Raw genomic sequence first — 20,203 nt, 5'->3', positions numbered from 1 at the left:
GTGCGTGCTTTTTACTTGTCTCTCCCTCTTCTCAGCGCACAGCATGACACACAGCAGCACACACGCCTGGTCTCCAAAGTGGCCAATCTAAAAGCCCTGTAGACAGACAAATACTCTCTATCACAAAATCAGCACTTCCACAGGATTATGTGAATTTTTGTGAGATTTTGACAAAGAAAGTTGAAGAATTTCCCTCTGGTGGTAGCTTTCCTACCTTTGAGACAAAAGAAAAAAAAGAGGGGTCTGGTTACACTTCAGTATCAAAGCTACAATGCCACTTTGAGTTGAGCACATCATTTGATCGCACATATCCATCTTGCCAGGCTTCAAGCTACACCCTTATGCCCAAAACACAGCGGTTCAACCAATCAGCGTCCTTATGAGGAACTACTGGCACCTACGGGCTTGGTATAGATGTGACGACCTGCTAGAAAAGCAACAATGGCTGCTCCTCAAGACCATCAGTTACATCAGAACTGGAGAGTGGTCTTTATTGAAAGACAGGCAGAGAACGGCACCGATGGAAAACAAGTTTCCGGTCTTCTCTCGACTGGCTTCTGCAGGAGTTTGATTTACCAACTGGCTCCACTGGTGGTAGCACTCTCCTACTGATGATGTGATTGGTTGAAGTTAGCCCATGATAGACAGATGGTTCATCCAATCACCTGCCAAGTATAAGTCCCAAACAGTTTCCAAGGACGACTTCCCAGATGGTTCTGTGCAACTCTTATTATGATGGAGGTAGAAGAACTACAGCATGGCGTCACAATCTCTTCTGTGCATTCGTGTTTTAAAATCGATTGTTCTACAGTATGATTATAACCACTGAAATGTCAACACTTTGTACCTCATGCAGACTCCCTTGAGGAAACCAAGACAAGCCCTAGAATTGTTAATAATTAGTTTTGAGTTAAATTGTCACCACCAGCAAGGTGCCAGACTGTGTTGACACTACTCTCACCTCTGTGTGCCGTGACACATCAGAGTTCAGGCCACAGTCTATACGCCTCGTGTGTTTCTGTGGTGACAAACTGATCCATCTAATCCCTTGCAATTAAAACGATTAGTGAATGCTGAGGCTGCTAAACGGCTGGATTTCAAGCATGTGCCAGCACACATTAGGGAAAGCAGTGTTGCGGTATTTACAGTATCGTAAAGTCCATTTGACCAAATCTCATCAGAGCAGCAGTCTCAGTATTTATTGAGATTGTTAATTCTTAATAATCACAATTTCAAAATTAACTGATAAGTGGACATCCAGGAGAGACGTTATGGATCCCTCTTGAGTGGAATATCCAACATTGTTAATATTTCACTTCCATGCTCAAGTTGTGCTGATGAGCCAAGGGTTTGCTGCTCAGGCCAGGCTGAGGGTGCTGTATGCCAGCAGCCTGCTCGAGTCAAGTAAAAACTTCTTACATAGGCTGATTCCAAGTGGGCAGTGCCTTCTGATTAGAGGCTGGTTAGGGATTTGCCAAATTGATTTGAAAGTTGAAAGAATGGTTGAAGAGCAGAGAGTCAATTTTTGTTTGAAATCAAGAACAGAAGAAGTGGAAAACGGTGTTTATGCAAGGCTGTTCTGTTCTTACTGTCAATGCAGGAACTTGGAATAAAGCTCCACTTCATCACTTAAGTGATAAAGTTTAGACAAATTACAGCAAAATGTCAAACCAGTTGTTTCCTCTTTACAAACACCTGCATTTCACAGATGTTTTGACTGAACAACTGCAAAAAGTGCTTTTCTGAAGACAACTTTGTCCGTCGCTCACATGTTTATGTACATGATACAGAAACGGAGCATGGCGGAGAGCATGTGCGCTTCCAGCTGAGTAAACCAGCTCAGCGGTGCACCTTGCCATGCCCTGCTGGTGTGTTTTATCCTGTCCGTGGCGTCACCTGACTTGATGCAGGTTTAGCACATTAGCATCAGCACAGTGAATTCCCTGTGTGGACATGTACCACCTGGCAGGCATCGCCACCCCGCGTGAGTCAGAACAACCTGGCCATTAACACACGGCAGGTACCATGGCACTGGCGAAGGATCAAGCCCATGTAGTGTTAACCTTAGTGTCCACACACACACACACACACACACACACACACACACACACACACACACACACACAGCTTTTCTCCAGCCCTGACTCGTCCTGATCCTATAAGAGCTCCCCAGAGTGCGATAGACTGAGATGACTGCTGCCACCCAGCTTCTCTACAGGCTAACCCTGCACACAGTATATCCTATTAACAGCTATGGAGATGTTCACTATGGATGCTGCCAGGGAAAACACACACTCGCACACTCACACACTCAAATCAATTTCACGGATGACGGCGTACCGATTAAAACTACATAGGTCGATAAAACTGATTTTTTTTTCCTGTGGTATGAATTTCAAATGTAAAATCAAAGACCGAATCAAGAACACGTTTGCCTTATGTATCCATTTTCTGTTTGTGTCTACGGTAAAATTAGCTTTTTTTATTTGTTTGGGGATGTTTGTGTATCGTAAGCAGGGCTGTGGCCATCTTAATTCACCCAGAGGCACAACCAGCTAAAAGAAAAGTTTTAAGAAGCCACCAACCAATCTCCTTATTTTCGGAGTACATAAATAATCACAAGGTTGGATATGTATTTATTCAGCTGCTATATTAGCTGCCATAATCAGTATTTTTATGAAGGGGTTGCTTGTAGTGATGAACCTACAGAGAATTATCACTATAATCTGCAGCTCCCCTCGACTTTATGGAGCTTTAAAGGGAGCCTCAGCTCATTGTCAAACCGTCCAGCCAACAACTTTTGTTTTGATTAAGTCTCACTGCACTCATAGCATAATCCTTTTCCACTGCAGCAGGTAGATGTATACAACCTACACCAACACCAAATTGCAAACAGACAAAACTAGCTGGTGAAGAGCCAGATCTTACCCTCAGGAGTTGGTACAGACCAAAAAACGGAGCTAAAAGAGAGAGAATATTGGACTTAAGTTCATCAGTCCACCAGAAACATGACTTGAAATGAATGATAACATTGCTCCTTGTATGCTGGATGTGTAAATAGTACACATAGCAAAACCCATTGGTAAGTCGGTTCTGTGAGCTGGCCAAAATACAAGTAGCTCTACAAGGTTTTGGTTATTGCTTAAACGAGCCGGAAATTAAGACTATTGGGTGTGTAGTCTTTCTAATTACAGGTTTAAACAGTCTTGTACTTCATGAGTCTTATGAAAAACTTTGACAAATTTTCTCAAGTTGAAAAACTATTTTCTGAATTGACAAACATCATATGTGAGGTCCCAAAAGGTCCCACGGCAACCCAACTGCCCAAATAAAAGCCATTTACCACCAGTACAATACAAAAATGTGGTGTGGCAATACATAAAATCTGCACGCGATTAATCCACATGACAACTATGCACACCGGGTCCTGTGCGAATTATCCACGATGCCGTGTTCTATTTTCATCCCCGTCCCCCATTGTGAATATCAGCTACATTACCATCTTCATTGTATCCCAGCTGCTGGGCGATCTCAAGCCATATATTGTCCTTGACTTGGTTGTTGGGTAGTCGTTGTGGTGTTTGGTCTCACTACATCCAATACTGTATGCCAAAGTGATAAGGTTTCATACCATTTAGACCTGGACATCAGCTGAGAAGGATTTCATTGTTGACATCAAGGTCTGTCCAAATGTTTTTTCCCCCTTACAAATGTTCCAGTTATGTATAAGAACAGATAAAATTTCCACGAGGATTTTTTCAAATGTTGCCAAAGTCCGTTTCTGCATAACCACAGATAAAACTTCACGTTTCTGGATGTTGCAACTTAATGTTTCTTTAGGTTAAATTTAAAAAAACATTCTTGTCACAAAACTGTGCTTATGATTTGGTGAGGTTTAGGCACAAAAAACACTTGGTTACAGTTAGAAAAACATAATTTTGGCTTAAAACTTGTTTTGGTTACTACGAACACACATGAGATGCCCCCAGGTCTCCTTAATGTTGAAACACAGACTGGAACTGCAATCACTGGCTTGCCAACCTCGTCACTTATAACACTCATAGTCATCTCATAAACATGTTATCTGAACATGTTTAGACACATTTTGTAGAAATGTCAATACGGTGCATAATGTATCCAACTTTTTATCCTGGCGACTGGGCTGCCAGTGGGCATTGGCAATCAGCCAAAATTAGTTGGAAAAAATAGGCATACAGGATATCGACAAAAATCCAATATCAATATCAAATTAATTGCTGAGTGATTATTTCTTTTTAAAGAAAAATGCCCAAAAAATCCCGGGGTCCAGCTCTAGGTCATCTCCTTATCTTTGGGTTTTAACAGCCGTTCGGACTTTTGCAATTGAAGTAAGTAGCCTATTAATGGTTCATCTGAGAAGTTTACACAGGTCATAGCCTAATTACCATGCCCTTCTGACAAAACCCGGCAGCACACCCAAAAAACTAGCAGATCGGTCGATGAATCAAAGGGTGGATCTACCCCTCAAACAGATGCAGGCTGCATATTGACAGAGCAGAGCTTCAGGATTAGAAACCCTGTTGCTGCAGGGATTGCCCTGGCCTTCATACAGCAGGGACTCTCTGTTCAGGTCTGCACTGCATCATTCTGCCAAGACAAAAAAGATCCTTTTTCGCTGCTATTTTCGACACGCTCCGTCCCAGCGGTGGCCTCTTTGTCTGGCCAGGAATCACTTGTCACCTTTATCACCTTGTAAGCAAGAACCACAGAAGCCTGAGTCTCCGGCTCTGCGGCCCTGTGGGGATACATTCACAGTGGCTACACACATAAAACGGCACACATGTGGCTCGCAGAATGCAGAGGGTCTTATTTTTTTCTTCAACGAGATTACACTGTTCACGGTTTACTGTCAAGCGACATTTGCTGCAATCATCACGGTTTTTTCACCTTCTGTTTCTCTGTCTCTCTCTTCCTAACCTCTCTCGCCCTCTCACTCCCCTCATCTCACTCTCTCTCTGTCAATCTGACTCACTATCTCACGTACACAACACTCTCACACACGCGTACTCTGTCAATGACCACTCAGAGTATCACGCACGCCTGAAAATTCAGCCTTTCGTAGCACACTGTGACACACGAACACCCTCACACTTGGACATTCGCTACAGCAGAGCTTCAGGATTAGCAGCTACTACTAGCATGACACACCAGGAGAGAGAGTACGACACACACTGACACACACTGACACACTGTACAGTCACACTGCTGCAACACACACACACACGCACACACACACACACTTGCACATTCACTGCCGTCGAGCTTAATACTACCACAGTAGCATAAGCATATCCGTCAATGGCGCGATATGCGTCTGTGTGCCTGTTAACACACCGTTATATCCCACACACACACGCACACCCTGGCCCAGATCCCTCTTATGAAGCAGCACTGTTCGGTAGAACGTACAGCAGAAGGGGGGGGGGGGGCTGCTACAGCTCCTGAGCATCTCCATGGAAACAGGCTGGAGAGCAGCATATTCCACTCAGCGTACTGTCAGAGACTGAGGATGAATCCAGTCCTCATTAGGGAAGCCAAACCACACCACACACCAGGAGGTTGATTCCATTATTAATTGCAACAGATTTTTCCCAGAAACACTTTCTCGCACACACACCTGGATGAGGGGTTTCCTCACGCACTCAAAAGTAGCTTGCTGGACTTCAACAGAAGATCCTCTCCTCGGATCGCGCTGGCTCATTCCTGCCCGTCATCGATTTTCCTGCCAACGCCTCGCCGTTACCTTTTTACCTGCTGGATTTTGTAAAGTAAACTGACATCCGACAACACGGAAAGCGGAAATTATTCTCCAGTCAGAAGCGTTCAAGATAAAGTACTCCCCAAAATAAGGGAAGTGAGTTGAAATAAATTCCCAAAGGTTCGAAGAATTTGTGTGCCAGTGAAATTTTCGGGAATGTGTATGTAAAACAAACAAAAAAAAGAAAAAGCCTAATGAATTGTATCTGATGCGGTTCATGCCCTTTTTAAAGAATTCATCAAACTCTCTGCAGCTGCCAATAACATTTACTAAAAATCTCTCACGCCAAACGCAACAATACCTTTGCTAAATTCGCACACATTCATGATTGTCGTCTTGGCTGTGCATGTGTGTATTGTGATTTACTAAGATGTGTTTTTAACCAGATTGTGAAGTCAAAGGCAGATTTCTACTTTTCTGGACCAGAAAGATTAAAATTATTATTATTGCTGTTGTCGCTGCCTCAAAATCCCACAGAGCTAAATGCTTGAGAGTTGGCTAAAGTGTCTCTCTCTGTGGGTTATGTGCAACAGAATAGTGTAGAGCAGAGGAGCTGATATTCAGTCATTTCTGAGTCCAGAGAGACACTAACCAGCACTCGCATGTGGTACCAAACATTCACGCTATCACTGTTTTTTCTGTGATACCAACATCCTGTTTTCAATATAAATGTTTACACAAACCATTTCTGAGTCTCATATCCTCCCAGTCAACTACACCTCCTAAAATTTATGTAATTCACACTTCTCTACTTAGGTCAAATGTGAGTAAACGTTTCCACATGTTCTTAGTAAAACAATAAATGGTACCAATCGTGTTTTCTGCTGCCAATATCCAGCTCACTCTCCTAAATGCTCTCTATATTCAAACTCATATTCACTCTTCCGCTCACTCATACACCCACACAGCTTCTCTCGCTACCTAACATGGTATTGTACCAAGCGAGCACCACCAGGAGGGATTAAAACTGGGAACCAGGATTCTGGTTATTTCCATCCAGCTCCTCCTCGTTTTCTTTTTTTTTTCCTTTTTTTTTTACAACAGGACTGAACAGCAGGTGTCCAGGAAACATTAAGATAACAGAGCTGAGATTAAACTTTAATGATCCCCACGGAGGGCGTCTTGGGTCACTGCAGCAGCACAAAAAATGAAGGTATACTGGAGACAACAGATGAAAAGTATTGCTCAGTTGAAACAGAATATCTGATTAAATCCAGTTTGAAGCAAAAATGTGAAATGTTCTGTGGCTCCAGCCTCGCAAATGTGAGGCTTCCTCAAAGTATTGACTCTACCGATATGAAGTCTTGTTTTGAGTATCGCACCCCGGGCTAATGAACATTCTTGTTAGTGCTGCAGTATTTGCAGCGTCTCTGCAGCATTTCTTAATTTACCAATGAAGACTGTCTGGTTTTAAACTTGCCTGGGATTTAGTAACTAACAGGGAATAGTAAAAATAAATGCATCATGTTTGGCAAGTTATTTGGTGGTAATTTAAAAAGGTGAATGGTGATACATTGTGACATATTTCGCTTCCCAGTGACTTACTTACTTGAGTCTTTCCATTTTCTGCTGCTTTATACTTCCACTTCTCTACATTTTGGAGACAAATATTGTACCTTATACCCCACTACGTTTCTTTGATAACTTTAGTTTCTAGTTACTTTGAAGATTACACCCTGCGGCCAAATTAGTGCATTTTTAAATTAGTTTATTTTCTCCGTAATCAGATTTTAAGAGAAGCACTAATTTCTGATAATCAGAAAAATGCTGATTCCGTAATCTGTGAGGTTGATAATCAGTCGAACCACTTTATACTGTTCATACAGTGCCTATACAAATTATTCACCCCCTTTTATTGCTTTTATGAATGGAATCATGATATAATTTGGCTTTTTTGACAAAAAATGTACAAGTACATTATTTTTAATTAATTAACATTACTTTTTAGAAATCTGTTTTCATTTTGACACACTAATATACTACAATATATACAGTCAAATGTCAGACAAGCTCACCAGTATTTTCTGTTGTCTGTTTATCTGAATGGAAAGTATATGAGCGGCAAAGACTTTTTTGTGCTGAATACAATGGCTGTCAATTCTACCTTTTGTATCATAGATGCCGAAGCAGCAGAAAATGCCAAGGTGTCGCTAGCAAGAAGAGAAAAGGTGTGAAGTTGTAACACTTAGAGATCTAAATAGGTAAACTGCTAAAAGAAATCCTGATTCATTAAAACGTAAATTAATTGTAGAATCTCAGGAAGGTGTCATTCCCTGAGGTAGTTGTCATTAACACCCCAGAAAACAGTCACAGATGTATATCCATCGTTGGAATCAAGTAAGATCTGAAGGGAAAAGAGCAATTTTGATGTAATAAAGTCCCAAATTTGAAATGTTGGACTTTTATACTCAGATCTGTGGTTAACATGCACAGCAATCTTCAGCATGAATGAAGAGGCAAAGACAATGGTGCCACCATCACACAACCAAGCTCCTTCAACAGAAAAAAACTGCAAGAAATGATTCCAGCAGTGCCAGTTTGAGTTTCAGGTGATGTCTTGATCATACAGTACAGATGCAACTGCAGCATTGAGTGTATAATGGCATGGATAAGACATTTGGTGGACTATCACTTTACATTTAAGAGAAATCACTGGTATTTCTATTGTCGTCCTGCTCTGCACCCGCCAACGAATCAGCTCGTCGGTTAATGGCTGGTTAATCATTCCATCCTGACCTCCAAGCCCCCGCAGCAAAACAAAGAGAGAAGATGCCATCATCACCGAGATGTACTGCGAATTTAATCCTAAAAACAAACACACACTCTCTGTGAGTAAAACTAAGAGGCTATACAAACAAATTAGCAGTTTTATAAACTGTTAAATGACTGATTCATCCATCTACAAAACAGCACACGAAAAACAAACAGAGATCTTGGAAGTGACATATAAAATCATCTCCAACATGCAGAGGATGTTTTATCCAAACTGAACCAGTGTAACATCCACTGTATCAGTAATGAAGGATGATGCACAAAAGAGCCCCAATGATATTCAGTTAGTCTTCTCTGTTCTGTCAAACCACCAGTCTGTCCGCTTCTCGAGCTGTTCGGTCCAAATCTCAAAAACTACAGGCCGGATAGCCGAATTTTGTTTGGATATTCATGAGGATGATTCAGAGGATGACCACAAATGATTTAAGTAACCCTGTTAACCGATGGCTTAGCACCAGCATCACACCAACACTTTAAAATTCAAAATGACACTGGTAAGTATCTCACAGTCTTTTAAAATGTACTGCACACATTAATGGGATGCAGAGGATGAATCTCAAAGTTTTTCTTCACTGTTTGACCTTTCTTCTTCTGTTCTCAGGCAATACTGTCAGCTACGTATCAACCTGGGATATCTCATAAAATAACAGGCCAATTACGTGCCTGAAAGCTCTTGACATAACAAGTGATCCGTCAAATCCATTGTGCCTACAATTTGAATTGCTTCCCCCAGTAAGGACCCTTACTCTGCCAAAAGCCACCTGAAATCTTTTGTACCAATACATAGTCTCATGTACAGGGCCTCTCCCTTACCTCAACCCTGCCTTATATATACATTTATCATTTTTGGAGCTTTGCACTTTTTGTAATAAGTCTATTTAACTGTTTTTGATTGTCTGTGATTAAACTCCAAGCTCTCCCAACATCTTTTAGATCATTTTTCAAAGTTTCAAACCTAACCCACCTTGAAATTTGATGAGCACATTCATGCTCCAAAAGTTTGTGGGTGATCTGTTCAATAGTTTGATATTTTAGGAAATTAGCATAGCTTAGCACTTGAACTGGAAACTGGAAACAGCTAGCTTGGCACTAGATCCACCTATCAGGACAGCCAAACCTCACTATCACATTATATCCAGCGTGTTTGTCTCCATGCACCAGTCCGGTTTCTATTCCTGACGTATGGGGTTGAATAATGGCCGGAACATCTTTTTTTCTTGAGGTCACAGTGAAGTTGACCTTTTGGGTATATATACAATGATGTGACTTACTTTTATCCTATTAGACATTTGTGTAAAATTTTGTCAAAATTGTCATAAGAATTGTTGAGTAATGGCCAAAAATGTGTTTTGCGAGGTTTCAGTGACCTCGACCTTTGACCTTTGGCCACCAAAATCTAATCAGTTCAGGCTTGAGTCAAATTCCAAAAGAGCTGCAAGATTAAATAATTGTATTTCTATTCACGTTAGCCGGGCGCTAAGTAATTTTATAGCCAGGAAGTCGAGCCATTTTGGTTTCATTCGCCAATGAGCAGCTTTCTTAGGAATGAGCCGGGCTCCGTCTTCAACACTGTGTCCAGGTTTTAATGTAATGTCCTTTGTTCTAGCAAGACTAGCATCATAAGCATGGATAGCGATAGCATGGCTATTAGCATAAATAGCAATAGCGGTCACTCAAACATAAGGTCTTCTTTGGTATTAAGAAGATGCAGTGTTTATTCGTGATCAAACTTTAACCTGTACTGTAAATGTACTGCCACTGCTAAACTTTCCCTCTGCTCCGATCGCCAACACCTGTCTGCTCTGAGCGCAGCCGCCGTCGTTCTCAACCACACACTCGCTGTGTACACACACTATGCAATGCCTCATTTCTGCCTTATATAAGAGCTGTGCTACTCTTATAAGCCATACACCTGAGCCCGTCGCATTTCGGGAAACACATTTCCCAAACGCATTTTGCTAATTTCTCAAGTGCGCCCGCACAAGCTTGGAGGAAGATGTATGACTCCTCGTTCCATTTGAGCAACACATTTGAGCACAAATTTAACTTATTTGTCAAAAAATATTTGGCCGACAGTGTGGCTCATCAACATTATCGAAATGGCTCAGAAAAATATGAAATATAAAAATGCCAAAATACGCTGGAGTGGGGCTATAATGACTATAGTCTCCAGCCAAAAGCGTCCGTCAGTGTCTTGTCCATTTCATCTAAAATTTCCGTGTTCACACGTGTAATAAACATTGTAGCCTCTAGGGGCTGCTGGCAGGGCTTTTCACTCTTATTCTTGTTGGGAGCTGCAAGCTTTTTTGCAGGGAACCGGCTAAATGAGGCGTTTCAGGATGCCAGTGTATCTGCTGGAGAATCAGAGCAGTAAGAAGCCGCCTGGGAGATACGAGGAGCTGAGACTCTTCTCCTCAGAGATCCTTCCTCTGCATCCCGATGCCACACATGACAAAGGACTACCTCAGTCAGACACCTTGCTACACATGAAAGTAGCCCGATTCAGTCCGCACAGCTGTTCGAGTGCGCCTGTGTGGATGTGTATAGGTGTGCCTTTAGCTCCCTGTGTGTACAGTGTGTGAGGAGATGGGGCTTGTTGCAAGGGCAAACGCTGTAGGTACAGTTTGTGTGTGTCAAGACGTGAGGATTGATGCTGCCAGTGATAAACTGATCTGTCAATCCACTGCTGCATATCACAGAGCAGTTATAAAGGAGCTTGGCTTGCCATCTGATCTGTATGCAAACATGAATGAGCATGAATGAAAATTTATGGCGTTTCTTTTTCAGGTCATAACCGACAGATTTGTGCTTTTCTGGGCAGAAGAAAGGAGCTAAACGGAGCGCAAGACACTGTCGTAGGTTCCAACACTCATACACTCACATTGAAAAGCCCTGAAGCTCTGTCAACCAGCAGAATGCAGGATTTGGATATCGCTGCAGCACCAGCTAGTCTCCATCGCTTATTATGGCATAAGGAAGGGTGTGTGTGTGTGTGTGTGTGTGTGTGAGAAAGTGATGAACCCTCATTAGGTCAATTACAGGTGCAGGCTTTGAGGCTTCAGAACCATCATGTGATGGAGAGATTGAAGGATTTAAGAGGGATCGCAGCGATCAGCTGTTGGCTAGCAGGTATCCCGAAACCACAGAGTGATGGAGTAAGTTCTCCCACACCCCCCCTCCACCCTCCTCCTGCCCCTGTCCCCCTCCACCCGCTGTCATAATCCTTATCTCTCCCTTTTGTGTCCACTCTTCATCTGTGACAAATAAGACATGAGCACATAAATCGTCAGGTTGAAGAGGGTTGATCTTCTCTCTACAACCGAACAGAATCGATCAAAATGATTACATAATGATCAGATATTGGTACCATTAAAGAAAAGAGCCTGCGGGTTATTTTGAAGCCGGAGATTCTGCCGATGGTAGTGGCCATGAGAAGATCGATGGAAAGCTGTTTGGCCACATTGTCAAGATGAAAATCCCCTTGTTGCCCATCGAGAAGCAGGAGCAATCCCTCCCACCCCACTGGATTCTGTTACACACACATACATACGAACACGCACACACACACACCTGCACGGATCGCTGTGATCTGAGGGGAAGAGGAGATTCTTGAAACTGAAAGAAATGTATTTGTTCACATCGGATGAGATTTACCTCGGAGAGCTCATTCGTCTTCATTTTCTGCCCACTGTGAGGAATACTAATTACAGAATCTGCTGTGGCAACTTCTCATCTACCTGTTAAATTCACACACACAAGGCTGACACAGTCGCACAGAATACGTCTCAAGAAAAAACAGCAAAGGCTAGAAATGTTTATCCGGATGAGTCCAAGTCTTCTTACCTTGCAGCGAGTCTATGTTCCGGAGACATCGGAGCACATATGCGGTGCGTCTTCACACGATGACAGGGAAGCGGCGGACAGTCATGCAGAGGTGTTTCACATCTGAGCATGGAGGGGGAAAGCAGGATTTCTCCTCTGTTTTTCAGCTCCTTTCTTGTAATTTTTTTCAAAGCCCTCAGAGGAACGGAGCACTGACAGAGGAGGAAGAGGAGGAGGAGGAGGAGGAGGAGGTGGAGGAGGAGAAGGAGGAAGAGGAGGAGGAGGAGGAGAGGGAAGGCTGAGGAGGGAGCAGTCTGCCGGGCTGGGCTGCTGTGGATCACCTGGAGCAGTGTTGGGCTCCGCATTTACTCCTCCACTGCAGCAGTGCGAGGCAGCGGCGCGAGCTGCATGTTGCTCCCACAGATCACCGCAAAACAAGGACACGGAGTCTCCATCTGCTGGATTCAGGATTCTGCAGCTCTGTAGCTCCACACGCTCCTATCCCCATCAGCATGCACACTCATGCTGTCCCTCTTCCCCTCTAGATTTCTATCTGCATCTCTGTCTCTTTTGGTGTGTGTGTGTGTGTGTGTGTGTGTGTGCCTTTGCCTCACACTCACAGCCACAGACGTGTTCCCATGTTATTTGGCGCTCACTTTTCCCAGTCTGTGTCCTCGTACTGACTGTTGCATGTGGTCATACGTCTGGTGGTCTTGGTAATAAAACGTCAAGCTCAATAAAGCCTCAGCCAACCTCACGCTCTCCCTGCGATGACATCACTCCTCTGGCCGAAAGGGAGGGAGTCGTTTCCTGGTCTTGTTGGGACCCTGCTGACGTCACCGAGATCAGACACGTTTCTCAAGCCATGTGCAGGTGTATGAATGGCAAACGATCCGGAAAAAAAAGTAGAAAGTTACACACAACTGAACAGCAGGATGCACGACAAAAGCTTCTACTTCAGGAAAACGCTGCAGCGGTACGAGCAACTTAGACTCAAGCACGTTTCTCGTCGTCCAAAGTCCTGAGACTACCTCTTATCCAAACTAGAACCAACAGAACACTTGATCCCCAGGTCCGACCGCCCTCATATTCCCCTCACGTCCTCCCTCCCTCACCAGCCTCTTCACTGTCCTACAGCAGAGCAGAGCTTCTATGGTTGAGAGACAATCCGAGAGAGGAATAAATACAGATTTGAAAAGGATCATATTGATTCCAGGCCTGATGTACGACGTATTGGTATTCTGCAGGAGTAGAGGTGCTACTCAAGAGAAATATGACCGCTCCTTCACTAGATGAAAAAGACGTATCAGGAATAGCCGAGGCAGATCAAGACAAGGAAGGGCCGCTTGAATAGAAACGGACAGAAATGTAAAACCTTTAGCTCAAACATATGTGCCTCGTCACCATGATGTGTGTAACATATGTGGCCTGTGGAGCAAACTGGTTAATCTGGTTAAACATTTCAGGTTAATCTCCCAAATGTCTCTCCAACAAGCAGACCGACACCTTAAAGAACTGGAGGTGGTTATTCCACTACGTGCAGCTACGTGCAACAAACTGCTTGAAATGTCCTCACTGAGTGTCTCAATATAGAATATACTGTTACGTCCCACTGTTAGTATGTTATTTTTAAGGATTGTATCCAAGTGCATTTACTCAAGTACTGTAATTAAAGCAACATGATGTAGAAATTGTAGTGACACACTGGACTCCATAGAGGTGGTGAGTGAGAGGAGGATGTTAGCCAAGCTGACGTCAGTCATGGACAACACCTCTCACCCCCTGCACCAGACTGTGGAAGCATTGAGCAGCTCTGTCAGCAGCAGACTCTTACACCCACTGTGTAAGAAGGAGCGCTACCGCAGATCGTTCATCCCCACAGCCATCAGACTGTTTAACTCGAACACAACATGAACAGTCACTTTCCATCCACTTGTTTACTTTTGTAAATATCTTATTGGTTTTTGTAAATATCTTTTGTTTGTCTATGCATATTTTTCTAATTCTTACTGCTGCACCTCAAGCTGTTGTAACATGTGAATTTCCCCGTTGTGGGATAAATAAAGACAATCTAAATCTCTAACACCATTCACCCTGTTACAAGACACTGAACCATCAACATGATTTTGAAGGTACAAAAGTTACATAATGTTTTGGGGAACACAACATTTTCTACTTCTACTCCACTACATTTATTTGATAACTCAAGTTACTAGTTACGTCTCAGCCAAAGTAGCCAATTTTTAGTATAAACGTATTTTATATCAGATAAAACACACCGAGTGAGATAATCTGAAAAATGCTGAATATTACATCTGATAATCAGTCAAACCAAATAAAGAGCATGAACATATGTGTATAATTTACTTATACTTGTACTTTTTATACTTAAGTACATCTACAGGCTGGAACCCTGAGCTGCTGAAGTGAGGACACAGCTTCTGTACTGTACATAGGGAACTCACTATACCAACTGAGCTACCTTGACACCCCCCTTAGTACTATTTTACACTTTAATACCTTTGTTTTTACTGAAGTACGACCTTTACAGTCCTTTACTCAACGCCCATCAGATTTTAATTGGTACCAAGCTGCATTTTAAGGTTTTGAAATTAACTGCCGTTAGTTGTTACAAGCCCTCTGCTCCCATTCTCTAGACTGCACACTCACATAAAACTGAAATCAGTGTCTCATTTTGCTAAACGATTGTGGACACAAAGATCTAAAGACAAGGGACGCCTAAAGTCAGAAATGTAAATTTAATGTAAAGAAAATGAGCTTTTACACTCAGGGACACACTATAGAATACTGAACGCAGCTTTTCATTCACTCTCATTTTGAGAGAATAGTATAAAAAATTAAAGAAGGATATATCTCATTCGATAGTGGGAATATTACTTTTTCCAGTCGATATTTCACCCAATAGCCGTTGTGAATAATGAGACCAAACACAAGTGCTTCCACTGCACTGAAATGATTAAGATAGTGTGCATATAGCTATAAATATATTCCTTATTTAAAATCTTACACAACATCTTTGTTCTGATTGCTCTGCATTTAGTCTCAACAAACACACCCCTTCACTGCTGCTGTCGGTATGTCATGGCACCGTTTGGATATGTTACCAAGTGAACAGCCCCACCTAGTGGAGCAGCACTGATCTGAAGCCCTTTTGGAAAGAAATTACACATTTGTGCTATAATCCCGCTGTGGATTGAAAACCATCGAAACAACAGAGAACTCACACCGCGTCGTGCTCATTTCTACATCTTAAACTCTCACACATAAAATCATAAACAGCATCATCGCTCCTGGTACTTGTCCTGCTTGCTTTATATTCCTTAAAACGATCCAGTCATTAACATTCTGCCTCAACCTTGAGAAAATGATGAGTAAGGTGTGATCAAGAGCAAGTTCTGCGGATGGCTGATAAAGAAAGGAAAGAAAAAAAACTCCGAACAATTCTTTAGGTTATGCACATCAAACAAGCAGAGATGTTCCCACACTTCATCTGGAGCCTTTGTGCTGACAAAGCCTGTAAAACCACAGGAGCACCCCACACATGATTAACTCACAGATAATCTCAGATGTGTGGTTGTGCTGAAGCTCGACCATCCGTTGTAACGCTTTAGAAGACGTTTTCAGAGTGCGATTAACACACGTATGATCATTTGAGCAGAGGACACGCTGTCAAACTGCAGTCTATTTCTCTACAGACGCAAGCTATTGTTTAATGTTGGGCTAAACATGCAAAATGTACCAGAGATGAATGGTATACTCTACAGGATTTTCCTAAAAAACAATGTATATACTCGCACTAAAAGAATCCCTCTCATCATCACTTATGACGCGCTAGAAGCGTCATCTCCCTGTATTTTTTCATTCAGACGACCTGGAAATGAGACCAAACTGCACCTTCGAATGGTGTGTTTACAAACAGCAGCTTACAAATCCTGCGTAGTGTGCCTTTAACAGAGCAGAGCAGTGTAAAAATAGCCAAACCTGACCTCAAAATGTTGGCTCACAGGTGAATTATACACGCACAAGTCACGGGAATCACTTGAATACTTTTGTGTCTCTGTGTGGTATTTATAACCAAAGAAATTAAAATTCACTTAATTAAAATGTAAAAAGCGTTCATAATTTGGCCTTTGGCTTCAAAAGCATCGAAGTGATAGTGATCGTATTTGAGGTTTGTGCTGATGTGAGGCAGCATTTGATCAATGGCGATGCCCAAAAAATGCCAACAGAAAGGCAAGCGGACCCCCGCAGTGCGTTTTCCTTGGATGGTTCTCAGTGCTCTGACCTCTGCAGAGAGAAGGAGTCGTGCAGAGTTTAACTAATTAACAACTATCTCCTTCATGCTCAGACTCTCCACACATCACAACAGCCCCAACATCTCCACCTCCACAGCATGTGAGGGTCCTTAGCTGCCTGATGCATTTTAGCATCTTGCAGCTCCATGTTTGCAGCCCACAACTTTACTGTTTTGGTGCCGTTATCAGCGCAGTTTCCAGCCTCATTAGGCAGCGGTTTACAATGAGGAAAGCTTTTATAGAGATGCAACAAACAGCAGACAAAGTAATCAACCAGCTGGTCAGCAGAGTGGAGAAGTGAGCATGTTAATGTTTCTCTGTGTCGGCTGGATGTTTTATTGTCTGCTAACATAGCAACTTTATAAGGTGATGATTATATCAAAATTTTGTGTTTTAATCTTGTTGTGCTGCCCCCAAGTGGCTAAAAGAAAGCAATCAAAGCAGCCTTCGCTTAGAGTTTGAAACACATCTAGAGAATAAGGCTATTCATACTACCATGTTAGTTAAGACTTCCCGAGCTTGTCTGTGGCTTTCTGTCCCAAGCCCATTGGTTCATACTGATGACGTACAGTTTTAAAACAGGTCACAAATATATAGTTTCGTTCCTTTAACATGTCTATATTATTCCTTCAACAGGTGGGCACTGTTTTGAGCAAAACATTTCTATTTTTTTTTGCTGCCGATTGACAAATATTTGATTTGCTGGTGACTTTACCGCAGGTTAACTGACTCTGTTCTGATGTCATTTAAATTCTTATTATAGTTTTACGTATATTTTTTTTAAGTGAAGTGTTTATGGACTGTATGTAGGTATGTTTATGTTTTGTTTTTCCTCGAGTGCAAGAACAGGAACACTTTAATGTTTATAACAAGTGATAGCGTAAAATACGCACGTGCACAAGATCGCCTTAAAGCAGTAAGTACAGGAAAAACATGTTGCTATAGTTCAGAGTAGGGCTTCACAATACAATGTGCTGTGTCAAGTAAGGCAGTAAATGGACTGTATTTATATAGAACTGTTCTAGCCAGCATTCACCCATTCACACATACATTCATACGCTGGCGCAGGCTACCATGCAAGGTGCCACCTCCTCATCAGGAGCAATAACCATTCATACACACTCGCACATGAATGGAGGAGCATTTCTGGGTTCAGTGTCTTGCCCAAGGACACTGCAGGGGCCGGGGAGCAAATTATCGACCCTCTGATTGGTGGACGACCGCTCTACACCCTGCCACAGCTGACCCTAGTCTCGGCCATTTTATAATTTAATAATAAGTGTGACGACATAGTAAACGTTTGCTGTCAGGTTACATAAAAACAAACCCACATGTGAGACACACAGGCAGGCAGTTAAGAAACAAAAGGCGAGCTGAAAACCAAAGTCTATGAAATCCCAAAAGATAAAAGCAACCACACAAGACAGGCGAAGGCAAATAACAAAACCGGAAAAATCCAGGAAACAAGAGCAAAACAAACCAAAAATGAAGTACAAATCAAAAGCAAATTACATACCAGGAATAACACGAGGAATCAAAAGCCAGAAACATACCGTGGGGAGATGGAACGGGGAGACAAGGGAACAGACTCAGAGAAACTAAACAGCAGAATCACAGATACTGAACAGACGAACTGAAAAAGAGAGGGAAAGACAAGGGCTTAAATACACAAGGTGATTAACTGATACAGCACAGGTGAGGAACAAAAAGATCAGGAAAACAGACAAAGGGAGGAAGTAGAAAGTGACACAAGACAAAGGGAAAGGAAATAACAGAACCACAACTACGACCATAACAGTTTACGGCAAGCGGGTAGGATAAAAACTAGGCTCACCTGGTCTGTTGAAGGTTACATTTTGCGCGTGGCCATGGCTCAATACCCAATATGTCATGATCCACTAAAGTTAGACATGATGAATAAATCCCCCTTTTTTGGGGGGAGGGTAATCAAGAGACATTCAAGGTTTTGTCCAGTAAACCCCTCAATGTTTATGTTAAGTTAGATCACCTTTCAAATTTGGACCAGCACCAGGACAATGAGCAGCTGATTACGGGAATACACACACACACACACACCAGGCTATTCAAGTAATTTGTCGAAAATGGTATATCTTTTCTCACATCACAATATATATCACAGGGTAAAAAATATTGTGCAGCCTAGTTAATTTGTAAAGAGTCAAATGTACATATACCTGGCAGACTAGGTGGTCTTAAGACTTGTTTTTGAATATGCTAAAACGTTGGGGAATGTGACCTTGTTGGATTCTCCGCTGATCGGCACCTGATTATTTAAAGAGACACCTGTTGAAGGGAATCTGATGAAGCAACACGCGAAATGCATAGTTCACTTCTTGGTTTTTTGTGTCATTGTTTATAAAATAGTATCAATCGCCTCCTGGTATGCGCTGGAATATTGATTTTTTATTTTGGTCCACTGTGGTTTGCCCTGTACCGGCTGCACCCAGAAGAGACGTTTACAGTGAAATGAGTCGCGGCCCTTCCAGTGGACCTCATGGGACTTTATTTGTATGTTAATGAATGGAGAGAGACAAATAATCTTTTGATCCCGCTTGGTTGTGCCATGAATCACACAAATGTTTGTCAATCGAAAAGATATTTTTTCAAGTCAAGAAAGTCTCAGTTTGTTGTAAGTTAAGTAAAATATCTTCTAGTTTTGTGTTAAACCGCTCAGTGAACTACATCGTCTGGAAAATGATTTGTCTCTCCATTCACTACCATACTGAGTATTTCCAAAATGAGGTCCCATGGGGCAAACCAGAAGGAGCGTGACATCGGCTCTGAATTACAGAATCTGTGTTTTATAATGAAGGAACATGTCACACAGTGCAATGGTGTGACTCACTGGTGTGTTTATCATCATATTTGCACAAAATGGAGGCCTGTGGTACATTCGGGGGAACGTAGGAGGCTTTAATTTGGTGTTTTTTATGGGATCTGCTGTGGAAAAGTAAATTAACCAGCATATAGAGTAAAGTTTACACTAGCAAACATGGTCAACAAGGACACAGAAGCTGCCACCACTAAGTGTTTTTCCTCACGTCTCAGCTTCCCGTTACACAACATGTTAAAAAAAAAAAAAAAAAAAAGAGCGTGGAGACATCTCGTCCTCATTGTGTTTGAGTTAATCACCCCTCCCACCTCCTCTTACCTGGGTCCTTCTCAAAGAAAAGACAGCAGTGAGTCTGTAGTAGCCATGGTAACACCTGTGACAGATGAAAAGATGGATGACAGATATAGTACAATACAGCTGAGTCACTCCACACACACCTCACAGGCAGACACACATTGACTGAACGGAGGGGAGCAGCACAATGGGGACATTTACAGACAAGAAGAAACTTGGCGGAGAGGCTGTGGGTCCCCTCCATTCACAATGGCTCCTCCACCACCTCCTCCTCCTCCACCACCTCCAATAACACTTGTACTCTAATTCCCCCCCACACACACATCATGCATCATTCACTGCTATTGA

At 42.4% G+C, this 20,203-nt stretch overlaps 1 protein-coding gene and 1 long non-coding RNA gene across 4 annotated transcripts in view; one reads left to right on the top strand and one right to left on the bottom strand.

Moving 5' to 3' along the window:
• Window positions 1–12,637, top strand: part of LOC311272108 — a 76,264-nt gene extending 63,627 nt beyond the window's left edge. For 2 of the 3 annotated variants that reach the window (XR_014624515.1, XR_014624517.1), the window contains one exon: window positions 11,357–12,637. This is a non-coding gene — a long non-coding RNA (uncharacterized lncRNA). The remainder of the gene's footprint in view (window positions 1–11,356) is intronic. The other variant, XR_014624516.1, reaches the window with a different exon arrangement.
• Window positions 1–20,203, bottom strand: part of dlgap2b (discs, large homolog-associated protein 2b) — a 78,014-nt gene that overhangs the window by 57,076 nt on the left and 735 nt on the right. The gene's annotated exons all lie outside the window — the stretch shown is intronic.

The sequence above is a fragment of the Pagrus pagrus genome (genome assembly GCF_965226575.1).
Source record: "Pagrus pagrus genome assembly, chromosome: 16".
In the NCBI taxonomy this organism is placed as follows: Eukaryota; Metazoa; Chordata; class Actinopteri; order Spariformes; family Sparidae; genus Pagrus; species Pagrus pagrus.
This window is presented reverse-complemented; position numbering and strand designations above follow the sequence as displayed.